Source organism: Chrysemys picta, chromosome 3, assembly GCF_011386835.1.
Source record: "Chrysemys picta bellii isolate R12L10 chromosome 3, ASM1138683v2, whole genome shotgun sequence".
In the NCBI taxonomy this organism is placed as follows: Eukaryota; Metazoa; Chordata; order Testudines; family Emydidae; genus Chrysemys; species Chrysemys picta.
In genome coordinates this window covers 102753126-102763713 of record NC_088793.1, presented here as the reverse complement: position 1 = coordinate 102763713, position 10588 = coordinate 102753126, and positions in this window count along the sequence as shown.

Sequence of the window (10588 nt, the reverse complement as noted above, 5' to 3'; positions counted from 1 at the left end):
GCCTGGGTTGCTAGTGGCGGCCCGTGCGATTGCCCAGGCTCCGTTCACTGCTCAGCAGCCCGCGAGATCAATGCTTGGGCAGTGCAGCGCAAGGCACTTGGGCTACAGCTGTTTGCTCCCCCCCCCCAACCGGGTTATAATCGAGCAGGCAGTATCTGTCCCAGCCTAGCCCCCTGCTGTCTTTGGTTGTTCCAAGTATTTTGCAAAGTGGTTTTGTCCAACGGGTTTGCCGCTGCCCTTTTAACTTCAGTGTCATTTCCAATTTTGTAAAAGCAGCAAAGAGTCCTGTGGCACCTTATAGAGTGACTAACAGACGTATTGGAGCCTGAGCTTTCGTGGGTGAATACCCACTTCGTCGGATGCATGTGGGTATTCACCCACGAAAGCTCATGCTCCAATATATCTGTTAGTCTATAAGGTGCCACAGGACTCTGCTGATTTTACAGATCCAGACTAACACGGCTACCCCTTTGATAGTGTTTCCAAATTTGTATGCTGTGTGGTTGGAGCTGTGTTTTTGGTCCCAAGATATTAGAGAGACAAGGTGGATGAGGGAATGTCTTTTATTAGACCAGCTTCTGTTGATGAGAGAGACAAGCTTTTGAGTCACTAAGAGCCCTTCTTAAGGTCAAGCGCAAAAGCTGGTCTCTCAGCAGCAGAAGTTGGTCCAATAAAAGATATTACCTCACCCACCCTGTCTCTCTAGCTTCCAGATCAGGTTTAAATTGACACCACAGTTAACATGAGAGAGAGAGAGAGGAGCCTGGATTTGATTTGATTGTGTTTGTTTTTAAATTTGTCTGGTCAAGAAAAGCATCTGGAAAGTGGAACTTCTAAGAGGTCTACATGTGACTGCAGCTAGCAGGAAATGTTACTGCTTACAGCCTGACAGGATTCACTATTGTGAAAGAAATGGTCTGTGGCTATGCACATAAAGAGTGTGATTGCACTATATTCAATATTCAGTCTCCCAAAACATCGTTTCAGTCAGATACATTGCTCTTTAAAATGTAACCTAAGAACATGTAATAGCAGAAAAACTAGATTAATAGGCGTATTCCAATAATGTCTGTTGGCAGGGGGGTACTTGTGATTATGGTGTAGTGGTTAGAAAACTTGGCAGTCAAGACTCCTGGATTTTGTTCCCAGTTCTGAAATGGACTTGAAATGTGACCCTGGAGAAAGTCACTTAACCTCTCTGTACCTTAAATTACCTCCTCATAATATGGGTATGATACTACTTCATTGTGGAGTCGAGAATGTTAATTTTGTAAAGCATTTTGAGAACCTTGTCTGAAAGGTACTACACAGTGCAATGTATTGCTCTTATTTAAGGTTTTCTTAAACTTTAGTTTTATAAATTAGTATGTTTTATGTAAGAAATTACAGTGGAATAGTACTGATTGTGTATAGGACAAGTGAAACTGAATTACAATTATTTTAAAAACCGTCTCTCAGCATTGGGACAACTGGTTCAAAATCCACATTAATTTTCACCCCAAAAATAGGAATTGATCGGGAGCAATTTTCTCAGATTTCCCCACTTCAAATATTTTATCTAGCCTTTGGGAGACTATTAAGAATAGCACTGCTTCTTATAGCAATTTTTACTTTTTGCAGCATTGGGAACATTACATCTTCTGCCCTGTCTTTGCTTAATGCTTATGTGCAACAGGACTGCCACCTTGTGGCTCATGAAATGGACAGAAACTGATATAAAGTGAGGGTGATATCTGTTATTGGACGAACTGCCGTTGGTGAGAGACTCAGAGTACCTTTCCCACATTTGAAGAAGAGCTCTGTATAGCTCGAAAGCATGTCTCTCTCACCAACAGAAGTTTGTCCAAAAAAATAGTACCTCACCGAGCTTGTCTCTTTAATATCCTGGAACAACATGGCTACAACAACAGTGCAAGAAATCAAGTATCAGGGGGTAGCCGTGTTAGTCTGTATCTACAAAAACAACAAGGAGTCTGGTGGCACCTTAAAGACTAACAGATTTATTTGGGCATAAGCTTTCGTGAGTAAAAACCTTACTTCTTCGGATGCATAGAGTGAAAGTTACAGATGCAGGCAAATGTACATGGAAAATGTACATGGAAGATACACAGTAAATTGAGGAAACTCTTTAAAAGGAGGGATTCTTATAAATGTAGAGCAGCCGCTCATATCCTGTAGTTGAGTGACACCCCAGAGAATTGCTAGCAGTGTTCTGGGGTGTGTCATGTGACTTTCCATTCCTTGTCTGTGGTCTGCTCAGTCACCCTCAGATGTTACAAAAAATCTCTTAGCCATTGCACAGATTCCTATGGTGCCTTCTGTGGAACTTGGCAGTTCCTCTGGGGTGCTAGATATACTATCACAAAGGATGCTGAGGTTTTTCTCTGGAGGACTGTGGTCGATTTGTGTCGATTTAGGCGGTCATGTTATGAAAAAAAGATAAATAAATTGCGGTTTAGCTAAACTTTTGGCTTTAATGCCCAGCTTTTAAGCATGTTATTAAATGCCTGGTGTTACAAACAGTGTCTCTCTAAATGTACTTATTTTCCACAAACCTACTGTTACTTTTTCATGTCCTTCTTCTAGTGTTATTTCCATAGAGATGCTTAGTCATAACTCTGATGTTATTAATATATTTTTGTATTCAAAAGAAATTAATCCCACATTATTTTGAGCTTCCAATTATCTGTTTATCATTTGTTCCTCATTCATACTGGGCTATATTTTCAAGACAGGGCCTCTAATTGTCCACATAAATATGCACAGACAGATGCATATACAGCTATTGTATTTGCATGTGCAAACAGACAATTGTGCATACAAATTCAATGATTGATAAGTTTGCATGCAAATGTTTAAGTAAATGTTTTCACACAATTAGAAACTAAGTAAAAAGTTTAGATGTTTAACCAGATACCTTGAAATTCTTCCCTATACTCTCCCAGAGTCATCTTCCCCTGTTTCCTCTCTACAAGACCTTGGATTACTTGCACTCCCCTACAGCATTCTAAATTGGACTGTGGCTGCTTCTTCCTCCAACACACAACTAATTCTTTCCCGCCTCCCTGTAATTCTCTACGGGTTGGATGCTCCCTCTCACCTTCCTTTGAAGATCAATTGCTTGGGCCAGCTATTGCTATCTTTTTGATCCCGTGGATAGTGTCCTGAATTGCAACTTGGGAGACCTGTTTTCTATTCCTGCCTCTGTCATTGATCTGCTGTGTGACTTTGAGCAAGTCACTTCACTCTCTCTCCCTCTGTTTCCCCTTCCACCATTTGTGTTGTCTATTAGATTGTAAGCTTCTGGGAGGTGGGGCAGTCTCTTACTATGTTTGTACAGTGCCTAGCACGATAGGGCCCTGTTCTCAAATTAGGCCCCTAGGTGCTATGATAATGAAAATAATTATAATTGAGCCCTAGGCATCTCCAGTTATTGTTTGTTTTGTAATGCCTGGTGTAAGTATCCCAGACTACACTGAAAGAGCTAGTGTGCACTCTGTTTTAATAATAGATATCTAGAGACAATCAGCTCCTGCACTAAATCTTAAAGTGGAGGCAGCAACATCTTATTGGGGAGATCATCATCAAGGGAGAGCTTATATTGAGCATCTCAGGGATTGTTGAGGAGCATTCAGAAGGCAGCAGCCACTAGGGAGAAAGACACAGCCATGGGAAGAGGCTTGTAAGAGAAGGAACCCACTGGTTGCTGAGTTTGCTATCAGATTGAATAGTGTAAGCACTCTGGCTTATCTGCTGCCCTTGCCTTCAGCATACTCATATGCTTCTGAGATAGATATGCCTTTATGTGCAGTATGATAACTCTCATTCGGTGTATTCAATCATATGATGACATGTCTGGTGTAAATAGTAAAAACAGCTCCACAGTAGCCATTTATATCCAAGCAAACAAAAGGTTATTTCCTCAGATTTTATTTTACAACCTAATACATGAAAAAAAGTATAGAAGCGCTATACCAAAAAGAAAATGGAAAAGATAAAGAGCTACTGACAAGATTCTCCTTTAGTAACTTTACAGCAGGCAGAATGGTACCATCTTTCCTGCTTAACCATATCTAATTTCAGCAGCTGGGATTTAATCAAACATACAGATTGTATCCTTAGCATAAAAAGATTCTGTTGGCAATACCAAGGAAATAAAGAATAATAAAATTAGAAGAGCAACAGAATATTAATCAGGGTCTAGAACTTAAGAGGTGTTGAATGACTCTCGTGACATGCTGAGCACTCTAAATTGCCACAGATTTGGCTTCTGCTTTCCACCGATAAAATGGCTGGATTGTGGTGTGGGATAAAATGGAGAAAAGAGGAAATGATTATGTTTCTGTTTGTTTCTAGTTTCTTCCTATGTTCTTCAGAATCACTCACTCAGTTTCAGATTCTGTATTTTTATCATCAGTTTCTCCGGGGCCTGATCCTGCGAATTGCTGAATTCTCTTTGCACAGAAGTGCTGAATACTCTCCACTCCCAATGGCTGTGCTCCCTTGAAAATACAAAAGCCTCATCCTCACTAAGGAAATTGTACAAATGTTTCAGTTGCTATTACCAGTGTTAACAATGTTGGGATCCCTAGTGCAGATGGGTTGCTGACTGTGTTTTTCTATTTCTATATTAATTTTCACCCCAAAAGCATTATTAACTAATTTTTTATTTTGCCTCTGGGAGAACTTTAAATATAGAAGAAACATGAAAAGCACTACATGTAAGTGGTAGGTGGTGGTGTTATTCTGCAATCTCTTATTTTGTTTGTATAAAAGACACTGCGTATTGTTGTTATATTGTTTCAATGAAGAAAAATATTGCCTTGATGGTTAAATATGTCATAATAGGCACAAACCCAAAAGCCGGGGTAGCACAGTCATTCTGGTCATTTGTCATACACTGGCTTTTGTCTCATATATGTTTGAAGGGTGAGAGGTATGTAGCTGTAGTGATCTGGGCTGCCGTCCAATTAAACAGTTCTCTCTCTGTGTGTGCTTCATCCCTGGGAACATTCATTGTCTCTTTCTCCTGCTCCTCCTCTTTGCTGCTGTAATCCAGAATTTCACAGATGTTCATCCCAGAGTAGACAAAGGCAGCTGCAGCTCTTAGGCTCACTCAGCTATGTTCCCTTCCTCTTTGGTGGTCTGACTCCGCCCTTTTGTGATCTAGATGCTTATGGTCCATCCCCTCCCTTTCGAAGGACTGAGCAGTAGTGGGAGAAAGAGAGATCATTCTATGGCTGTTCATTCACCTCTACTCCTGACTCCTATTGGGTAGCTATACAGACTCACGGGCTCCTTCTGGGGCTAACTTGCTACCTCTCTCCTTTCCTGGTCTCTCTGATCTGGAATGGCATTGTTGTTTGCAGTGTTGTAACCATATTGGTCCCAGGATACTAGAAAGACAAGGTGAATGGAGTAATATTTTTTACTGGAACAACTTCTGTTAGTCCAATAAAAGATATTACATCATCCACAGTGTTCCAAACAACAGCTAAACAACCCCAAAAGGACGTTTCTAAAAGATATGCCTTAGGAATTATTTTGGGGGAAATTCTATAGCGTGTGTTATACAGAAAGTCAGCTTAGATGATCACAATGGTCCATTCTGTCCTAGGAACCTATGACTATAGTAAATAGTTAATCCATATTTATAGCTGGGAAATGGACTTGGGTACAGTTTATGCGAAAGAGTGCAGTGGAATATAGATCTGCTTGTCTTTTTCACTCTTTTGGTGAAAATTACCTCACATATTTTAAGGAATCAGGAGGGATATTTTTCAAATGTCTTTCTCACCGGGGACACTTCAAATTCTTCACTTGGTGCCTGTGCCTATTTGTACACACATATTAATGTTTATTTAGTAAGTTTAGAAGTTCAGGTTTCAGGGCAAAACTAGAAGTCACAAGAATGCCTAATTTCAAGACTGTTCTGACAGTAAGGGCTTGTTCACAAAGAGTTTTTGGACTGCTTTAACTATATCCATTTGAAACTTATATAGTTAAAATGGTGAGCCTTGTGTGGTCATAGTTATGCAGATATAACTTGCTCTTGTAAATGTATGCACACCTTCATTTGGGTATAACTGCATCCACAGAGGGGTTGCACTGATTTAACTATTTCAGTAAAAAAAAAAATCACACCCCTGAATGACATAATTTAATCAGTACAAAAACTGTGTAGACCAGGTTTTTCATCTGTGGGAAAGGACCATGTGAAACCAATATACTATGACTGGACACTGCAAAATATTGTGTATTTGGTTGAAGCATGAACATTTTTGACCTCACACTTGTGACTGATTGCCTAGGAAAACGTGCTTGTGACTTCACCAATGCCATTGCTTTCATATTCTTCATAATACCTATTTTCAAAAAAACCTGGTCCTTAGTTCTCATTGGTGTTATTGATTATCAGTGCTGTAAAAACACAGTCCCTATCCTCAATTCACAGTCTAATTCAGATACAGATAGCGAAGTTCACACACGTGTGATGCACAGGTAGAGGGTACAGTCTTATAAGAGTGCTGTGTATGCTTTAATAACCATCTGGATTATTGAGTCTAGACTGCTGTACAAGGGCTCCGCAGAAGAAGTATGTTTTCATGAGGGATATGAATGATGAAAGGGAGATCAGGTAGGGCAATACAATACTCTAGCAGTATTTGGGGTGGGGGGAATTGAGATACATAATTTATGTGATGTTTATTGGTTCAAATTATCCCACTTTGTTCCTGAGATGTATGGCAATGGCTGCTGTGCAATTCCCAAAAGAAGGCAATGCTTCCAAGTCAATGGGTTTACATGGAATAAATGCAACTCCATATTCATTATATATCTGTGGATTGCACTATACAGCAACCAAGTGCACCTGACTGCAGACAGAAAAATAAACTGACCTTGGGTGAAAAGTAGGTGTTTTCTGTCTCAACCCCCACTCCTTTCTATTTCCTTGCTCTGCAGCTGTGCCCCACAGGTGTGTCACTGCAGAAAACTTAATTCAGGCTCTAACCTGGAATAACAGACTGTGATGCAATAGGCCACCTGTCTTCCTTTCCATAGAGGAAGTAATTCAGCCACCATTTGTGGCTTCTTTGCCCTGATATTCTGGCAACAATACCACTGGTGTTTTATGGGCTGGCGGTTTCCATCATACAGAGTAACAGAGATGATAGCATAGGCTTGAATGGAGAAAAGAATTTGCTGTCCATTCCTCCTTGTTTCATGAGGATTGCTATTGGCAAATACACTCTGAACATGAAACCCTGCAGCATGGGTGAGGACTGGTTGAATAGTTTAAGAGACTAGATTTAGGATCCTAAATCCCATTTTCAAAAGAGACTTTGGCACTCAGGAGTCCACTCAGTGAGAGTTAATGGGAATAAGACTCCTAAGTGCCTGAGTCACTTTTGAAAATGGGACTCAGACTTGCAAGTCACTTAGAAGTTTTTGAAAACGTCACCTGTTGTCTCTTAAATACATGTAAAGAAAAACATTTGGTTCATTTTCTTCAATCTAAGTAAAACCATTTACTTTTTTGTTTGCTGCACAATTGGTCTCACTGGGCCACGTTCCAATGCCTTTACTCATTTTGAGGGGTACATTACTCCACAAGTAGTCTTGAATGGGACTACTTGCAGAATAAGGTTTTACCCAAAGCGAGTGAAGGTGGCAGAATCTGTCTCCTTGTATCTACTATGTGACTATGAACCTGTTGTCTCTACATTGGTTTAAATGCAGGCTTTTATACATGATTGCAATTACATTTCTCATATTTCCATTTTAGATTATTTCCTTTTTCACTACCCTGTTCCTGTACATTTAAAGTGGCAAATATCCCTTGAAATCCTAGCCTCTAATGAACAATTAATATCACCAGATTAAAAAAGGAGCAGAAAAATGTTGACTAAATTTAGTCATTGTTGAGAACTGGAGTTATTTATTTATTTATGTAGGAAATCTGGAGTCCAATCCTGCATTTTTTGTACATCCAAAACTCCCATTGACTTCAAGGAGTGAAAAGAGAATAGCACTTGGCTTCAATTCTTTAGCAAGCAGTAGTTAATAATGACCCAATTCATGATTTTAAGTATCAATAACATTATTTTTTTCTGTTTCATTAGGTAACATAAAAATGTGAATCTCAAGGGATCCTTGATTATAAAGTACACCTAGTTTAAGGTCGTGGGATTCTGTTCCTCCTGAAGGGAATGGTAAAACTCCAGTTAATTCTGTGGAAATAAGAGCATGCCTCTGGTCCTGCAATTTTTATTCAGGCAAGGTTCCCATCATCTTTAGGTGTGCAAAAAATTCAGGATTGACCAACTTATATTTACCCTATAATAAGTAAAATATTCAAGACCAGATCTTCAGCTGTTTTAAGTGGCATAGCTCCGCTGAAGTCAAGGGGATTATGTTAGTTTGCCCCAGATGGGGATGTCTCTCTGGGTTTTTAATTTCACCAAGTGTTAAGTTAAAGAAGTGAAGAAAATGAAATTAAATAGCACTATTATTAAAATGTATTAGAACAGTTACTTCAAATTCTCACACAAACACATATTTCCTACACAAACATGTTTATATATATATAGGTAGTTGTTTTCTTTAGCTGTACTTATGAGACCATAATGTGTTTATCAGTTTATTGTTAGTTACATGAATTCACTAGATCTTAGTTCTCTTATAATCTGGATTCATCTGAGGGACTAAATAATTTGTGAATCTAAATGTAAAATTAAATCAGAGGTTAGTAAAAGAGAAATATAATCAGTAACTCACTACACTGATATATTGGAGAAATCAGGAAACCGATTTGCAATAAGCTATTATCCTAAACTATTATTAGCATTCATCTAATAATACAGAGTCTGTGACCTCACCACTCCTTCCTATTTGAGTCCGGACTCTGTTTATGTAAAACAGGGCAGGATCCTACCCCCCTTTCTTCAAGAGGGATTTTGCCTGAATAAAGGATTGTAGATCAGATTTACACGGGAGGGAGACGTCAGAAATGAAATGGAAGAAATGACAGTGTGATGGAGTCTAGAGCAAAGAGAAAAAACGTTAACAAAACATCACTAGAAAAAGAAGAAAGTGAGCCGGGTTTGGAGATACAAAATCAGAAAGATATACCTGGGCCTCAATCTCGCAGTCCTTATTGGAGCAAAACTTCTATTGTCTACTATCTATCTAATTTATTTATCTTGGCCAAAATTATCAGATGTAGAGGTCTGATGTCAAGGGGAGTTTTGCCGTTGACTTAAAGGGTTGAGTACTGAGCCGTAGATAACCAATGTTTGGCACTGAAACCCATATTTAGGCTCTTGAAGAAGTAGTCTGTTTTCCCCAGATGCGGAGCATCCGCAGCTCCCAGTGACTTCAATGGGCTTGTAGAAATAAGGGTATTAGATAGCTGAAAACCCGGTCCTACAAAAACTTTTGCATCTAACTTGACTTAGCCCAGGGGTCTCAGTGGCTTCAATGAAATACATTGAAATGCACAAAGTTACTCAGGTGCAAAAGTGCTTGCTGGATCAGGCCAGAAATATGAATGTAGGTGCCTAATTTTAAACCACTAAATTTGAAAGTTCTGGCCCTAGATTTTTCTATCTGTCTTCCCAGTGATATCGAATCGGATCACCACCTAGCCCCTAATGTAAATCAGCTATATTGCCTGCGCGGTCTTATCTTCCCCTGACTCCCCCAAAGCAAACCCTTAAGCTTCCCCCATGACACTTTTAACTTGTATTTCAGCGGTTGTTGTTTTGTTTTGTTTAGATTTTTGTTCTTGTGCATTTCTCGTTTCCTGGTAAACTCTTCCTGGCGGAGATAGAGACGGTGTAAGGCAGCGACCAGAAAGCCAATGTTGTCTATTTTCGTAAAGAAAAAGAAAATACCCAGGTATCAAATTGAACTGAAAAAAATATTGAAAGAGCAAGTGAAGCGGAAATTTAAAGCCCCTCTGCTAATAATAACAGTATAAATAACCGAAGACATCTTGTAAACAGTGCGGTCATAACCCTGAAACATTAAACAGCTCGGTGGGATCTGGCGCATCAGCTGCCTGTGGACTTCGCTGGCTCAGGGGAAAGAGCCCGGCGCGGTCTGTTTATCTCAACTTTAATCTCCCACAGACTATCTGATCAATAGAGGGGAAGATGTTTAAATTAAAAATTCTAGGCACCAAGAACCCGGGCCCAGGGGAAATCCTTCCTCTAGCTGCACTTCGTCAATAAGTAACTCATTAACACCTCTTCCCCCAAAACTTAAATTGTCGGGGAGGAAAACCGCCTCCAGAATGGATCAGGCCTCGGATTTTCCTCCCCCGTAGTTACTAAAAGTTAGTCTTTTTAAAACTAAAGTAAGGAGCTAGTCTCGACAATCGATATTAAGGTGTACTTCGCAATCAAACTGCTATGAAAACTCTAGCATCACATGCGGAGCAGCAGGCTGCGAACTTTGTTGCTGGTCAGTTTCAAATTGCAGGCGGCTGCTTTAGAAATGCCTGTATCCCCAATCGGCCAGGTTATTATTGCACTTCAGGGGTAATTCTTTTTCTCCACAAAATATAAAAAAGAAGTGCGAACTG